Consider the following 6201-nt stretch of genomic DNA (forward strand, 5'->3'; position numbering starts at 1 on the left):
TTCTGGAGGTCTCACCGAGATTTGATGGCGTGATGACCCTCCAGTAAGGGAGTTCTGGCTGGCCACCAGCTACCATTGAGGCCAGGCTGCATGTTTGGAGGCACCCTGCCTTTTTGTTCCCAGATTCCTCAGACTATGGGCTCCACCTAGGCTGAGTTGCTTGTTTGCATATTTGGAAGCACCTGTCTTTTTGCTATTGGAGTCGAGGAGTGAAAAGTTTGCAAACCTCCCGAGGTGAGTTGGTTTGTGTAGTGCGCACGTTTGGGATGCTCGTGAGAAAGCTGGACAATAGCATTAATCTCAGAGTCAGAGGTCTCTGGGGGACGCCCCAGGACCTCGTTTGCCCTGTCAGGTGTGACCGAGCAGGGGTTTGAGTTTGAATCTGGTTCCAATCTAAGCCTGGCTTATTTCATATCAGATCTGGTTTCTTGTCTGTGTGGCCACGTGTTTGTCTGTTCCTTGTCTTTGTGTGTCATTGTGTGGCTCTTTCCATTTACCAACAGAAGGACATGTGTCAGGCATCTGGGTTCCTTGAGCCCACTCCACTGGTGGTGGCCTCCCTGGGCTGGCTGATGGGGGATGGAAATCTCCACAGGGGAAGCACCCAAGTGAGACTTTTCAGGGCCCCGTGGTCTTTCCGCCACTCCAACAGCCGGTTCATAAGTGCCAGACATGCCAAGAAGGAAAAAACAACAACAACAAAAACCCTTTTTGGGGTTAAGTCTCTGTTTCTCTGTCCTGTCTCTCTTTATATGTTTTTCCGAGGTAGGGAAGTTCTGGCTGGGAGTGGCAGGCTCACTTGGTAGACTCGATTCAGCTTGCTGAGTGGGAGCTGCACAGGCCAACTAGGCCCCAATTTAGCCTTCAGTTGTTGTTTTATCTTGCTCTGTTTTAGGGTTGGTACCAGTTTAAATGTGGATTCTTGGTTGGTGTATGTGTGTGTGTGTTGTTATTTGGACATTGGGGGAGCAGAGGTTCCATCTATGTCCCCCTCCCTGGGCAGCAGAGGCAATCAAGAGATGGGGCATGGAATGTTGTAAGACTGGTTCCCCCTCCCCCCACATAAGCCTCAGGCTGCATTGTTGCCCTATGGAGATGCCTGAGGGGAGAGTATTGACTGCTGTGAGCCTGGTTCAAAGACATTCATCTAGTCCAGTTTAGTTTCAGGTGACCCCCACCCCCCACCAGCCTTCCTCCAACTAAAGGAATTCAAAAATACAATTGGTAAAATGCCTACCTAAACAAGTGAGCCCTGGAAAAATATAGCCCAGCAAAAGTGCTCTGTTAAAAGGTCTTGTCCTGAATTTTTGTCATCTGCAAGAGTAAGATTGGTGGGAAGAGAGAGAGAGAGAGAGAGAGAGAGAGAAAGAAAGAAAGAGAGAGAGAGTGTGTACATATGGCTAAATTTCATTTTGTGCACTTTAAGAACTGTGGGACTGAGTGTGTGATTGTATGTGTGTAAACATGGTCAAGAAAATTTTTTTTCCAGCATGCTGTTTAAAAATAATTTTTGGATGAGTTTATGTTAAAAAAAAAAGTTATTAGGTGTGGACATTTCCAAAAGTTTTAAAAGATTATTGCATTGTTTTAAAGAGAAACTTTAATTAAAAGGCTTTCTAAGGATTCATTAATTAAAATTTTTTTTCTCTTTTTTTAATAAATAAATAAATAAAAGATAAAAAGATGTCAAGTCTGGATTCTTGGTCTGGTACTAGTGCTTGTAATTCTTGCATTAAAGAAAACTGCTATTTGAGTTCAAAATTTCCTAAAGGTTTGTTTTCTGTGAGATTCTTTTTTTTTTGGGGGGTCCGGTCGTAGGCCTGAACTCTGGGCCTGGGCGCTGTCCCTCAGCTCTTCAGCTCAAGACTAGCACTCTAAAGGTTTGTTTTCTAGACAGTAACTAGACTTTAAAAAAAGGGAGGGGCCCTCTTAAAGCTAGCAGTAGTGTGCCTAGTGCCCCAGGATTTCAAAGAGTCCTTCAAATGCAAATGAAAACTGAAGTGTGAAGTGTTAAAACAGAGGTTAGTTAAAGACCTTTCAAAAAAATTAATTAGAACTGCCAAAATTATTGTTTAATTGCTATTTCAGTTTGTCATTATAGGTTTTCTGTAACAGTTTGCAGCAGGCCCACAGAGAAGGACAGAGGAGTTTCACAAGTTTGTCAGATGTAGCTTGGGTCCTTAATAAGTCCCAGGTAAGAGCATACTTACAAGCTACCTCTATGTTGACCACCTTGTTGCTTTCATTGGAGTAAAGTAACCTTTTATAAGACTCATTGATCTGAAAACTGGTTTGAAGCCAGCCCGGGCAGAGAAAGGTCCTTGTGAGATGATCATTGCTAATCCACCAGCAGAGTACTGGAAAAGCTTTGGAATTGTTTTAGAGCTCAAAGTGGCAGAGTGCTAGCCTTGAGCTGAAGTGCTAAGGGACAGTGCTCAAACCCTGAGTTCAAGTCCAGCCACCAACCAAGGAAAATGCCAAGAGTGCATTTGGCCTGGGACCCTAACAAATGATGGAGCATCCTGAGGCAGTAAGCCACTGCTTGGATGGCAGAAATGGTGTCAGATTCTGGAGTAATTTGTGCATGGCCCTTCAAAAATTGATCAGAGCTGGGAGGTCATGGGGATAGTTTGTGAGCATGACTTCTAATGCCCTTGTTTGTCCACTTCATAACTGTGTGGAAACTTGCCAGTCATCTATGATGGTGGATAAGCTAAGGTTGTCAAATGGGGTAGTTTAAATCCTAACCCCTCTGTATCTGCTTAAAGCCCTAATGGGCAGTGAATTTTGGGCAGGCACCAGCCACATGGATTCATTTGTTCAGGAAAGGAAGAGTTCTATAGACCTGGGATTGTGTCCCTATTGAGATCTGTTTAAAAGCCTATAGAAATAATTGTTGGGGTCACAGGAGATCAGGTTCCCCAGCCAGCCAGAAAAATGCTTTTGCAGACTGGGGTATTGAACAAGCTATACTGCCATAGCCCAAGAAAAAGTTTGTGAAGTTGCTAAAAGTTAAATGTATATAATTTATAGTCTAGAGTAAAATATTATTTTTAATAACATCTAATCCTGGCAACCCCTTGCTAAAATAGGCTAAAGTTATAGGTTCCTGGCTAGGCAGGGTCAGCACCCCTGGTCAGCCTGAAGAACTTACAGAAGATGGACCTTCGCCCATCAATCCCTTTTTAGGGTCAGGGGACTGGAGTCAGTTTTGGAAAAATGAGGCAAAATAGACAGAAGAAAGAGGCATGGGAAATAGTGGTACAGGCCTGAGCCCTCTGTGTGTATCTAGAAAATCCTAGCCTTATCAAAAGGAATAACTAGTTAAAAAAATTTTTGTCAGCTGGGAAGATGGCACAGTGGTAGAGCACTTGCCTTGCATGCTCGAGGCCCTGGGTTTGATTCCTCAGCACCACATAAGAAAAAAGCCGGAAGTGGCGCTGTGGCTCAAGTGGTAGAGTGCTAGCCTTGAGCTGAAGAGCTAAAGGACAGCGCCCAGGCCCAGAGTTCAGGCCCCACGACCGGACCCAAAAAAAAAAAAATTTTTTTTGTCACCCTGGTAAATTGTCCCAGGCCACTGCCTAAAAGGTTGCCTTAAAGACCAGCTGGACACCAGTCTGCCAAGCCTATGTCATGCATCTTTAACCAGTCTATGTAGAAATTTACAGCCCACCATGAGATGTGACAATCCATTGGAGCTGCTGAGAGACCCTGGTGCAGCTGCCCACCCTTCTGAGTAAAGTTCAAAGACAGCCGACAGTCATCTGGAGGGGAAATCTACATCATCACCCTGACCACCTCCACCATGGTAAAAGTGGACCAAACTCCTGCCTGATTCCATCACCCATGACTGCTTCCCGGTGGAAACCTGCTTTGGGTCTCCTGAAACTAAGATCTTGTGGGACATTCTGTTGGTGATATCCAGTAACCCTCTCTACTTCCACAGTGGATATTGAGGGCAAGGACAACATCACTGGCTTGCCTTAAGCACTTCAAGACATAGGGAACTGGAAATCCACTCTGTGGTCACAGCCTAGTTTGGCTCTGGTGTGGTAATGACCTGCTTCCTCCTGGGTGTGTATTAAAGTGCAGACTAGACCCTGACTCATTGGTGTGGATGAGCCCAGAATACCGTATTCTCCTTCCCCTACCAGACAGCTACCAACAATGGCTGTAAAGGAGAGATCTTTATCAGTGGAGGTAGTAAAAGAAATGAGACCCAGTGCCACTCAGCCTTAAAATCTAGCAAGCTTCTCTACTCCAGGGGAGGCAGCTCTGAGATAGCTTGGTTCCACAAGCAAATGGAAAAATGGGCAGTTTTAAACTCTTGCCACAAAGAAGCTCAGGAATTGTAAAGAAAGAGAGTAGTAAAAAAAAAAAAAGCCTTGGAAAAAAAATTTTTTTAATGGTTTCCTTTAAATAAGAAAGTATTTTAAAAGTAAAGGTTGTCCAGAAATGCTTATTAAGGGAAGAAGACAAACCCCAGAAAGTTTAAGTATGTAGCAGATGGAGTATTTCTTAAAATGAAACTTATATACAGAGAGCCAGGATTGGTGCACTAATGTGAAACTATTCTTTATGTCTATCTGTATGGTGGTGCAGGCCCATTTCAACTTAGATTCTGGCTTAGTTCATCGAGTAGGTCAACTGCTGGTGAGAATAGGAATTGCAGGATCCACAGCGTGGGGAACGCCAGCCCTGATAGTTGGAGATAACAATCTCAGAGAACTAAGCATTGAGGTAATCTTAGAAACATTCAAAGCCTATCTTGGCTAAAAAGCCAGGTCTTCTCATTGGCAGAGGTAATCCTCTAAAATGGCTAGGGACTAGACTTCCTTTTCATGGAACAAGGTTTATATATGGCCTTAGGAAAGGCCTGCTGCTTTTATACAAACCCATCTGATATAATTAGAGATACTTTTGCCAAAATAAGAGAGGACCTGTGTGCCAGTGAGGACAACCAGCGACGATCTTCAAATTGGTATCAAAGCTTCTTTGGTTGGAAACCATGGCTAAGGGGTTTTATCTTGAGCTTAGCAGGGCCTCTAACAATTTTAACAGCCCAGACAGTGGGACCATGCCTGGTAAACACACTAATTAAAAAAAAATAGTTGGAGGGAGTTCTCAAGATGGCGACGGGGCAGTAGGGAAACGCCACAGCTCTCTCCAACCAAAAAGAGAGTTCGAGTTCCAACCTTTAATCTCCCCAAGAGACCGACAACAACAAAAAGACGAACACTCAGAGAAAAACCAGAGGTGGAAAATAACAAAAAAAGAAAGAGAGGAAAAGAAGAATTTCAGAACAGAGAAGAGCGAAGACCCCTCCCCCAACCTTTACTGGCCGCGCGGCAGTGCGCCAAGCCGCCGGCCAGCCGGCCCGGCAGGGGCTGCCGGAGCCACAGAGACACAGGGGGCTGCTTGCAGATCACCAGGTACCGGATTGCAGAACAGCGGATCGCCAGGAACAGAGAAACCTACCAGCCGGGAGTCTCCAGGAGGATCCCACCCCACCCATCACTCTCCACCGGAGCGGAGAGGCTCCATCCCGCCAAAGCCGCCCGGCACCAGCAGCGCCACAAAGGGACCTGTCCGCAGACCACCGCCCAATCGCGATCGCAACGACCCGGCGGGGGGCCGCCCAACCCAGCCCGCAACCACCCCAACTGAACTCGGACTGCAACAACAACTGACGGACTGCAACAACAACTGACGACCTACAGGGTGAGTACCCATCAGGGGACAGGGAATCCATCAAGGGAGACCAGAGCTGGAGGGAATCCCCAGACCCTGACCTAGACTCCCTACCCCAACACCCGGACCACAGGACCCACTAAAACTGGGAACTGTTCGAGAGCCCCACCAGCCGGTGGAGCACACTCTGCTGGCCAGGCCAGAGCAAGAGCGCCCCGGGAAGGGAGCTTAAATGCTCAAGCCAGGAACAGTGCCCCTGGGTCAAGACTACCAACAGTAGAAGAAATTTGAACTGTGTCCTCCAGGCTGCATAACCAAGGTGGTATACACATTAGCACAGGCCTAACGAGCGCGCTCCAGGCTGGGGCCGGAACCAGGCCAGGGGACCGGCGCCTGAACAAAGCAAAAAGGGTCAGAAGTGGGGCTGTGGCTCAAATGGTAGGGTGCCAGCCCTGAGCTGAAGAGCTGAGGGACAGCACCCAAACCTAGAGTTCAAGCCCACAACCAGCC

This window comes from Dipodomys spectabilis, unplaced genomic scaffold (genome assembly GCF_019054845.1).
Source record: "Dipodomys spectabilis isolate Male_0828 unplaced genomic scaffold, ASM1905484v1 ptg000588l, whole genome shotgun sequence".
Classification (NCBI taxonomy): Eukaryota; Metazoa; Chordata; class Mammalia; order Rodentia; family Heteromyidae; genus Dipodomys; species Dipodomys spectabilis.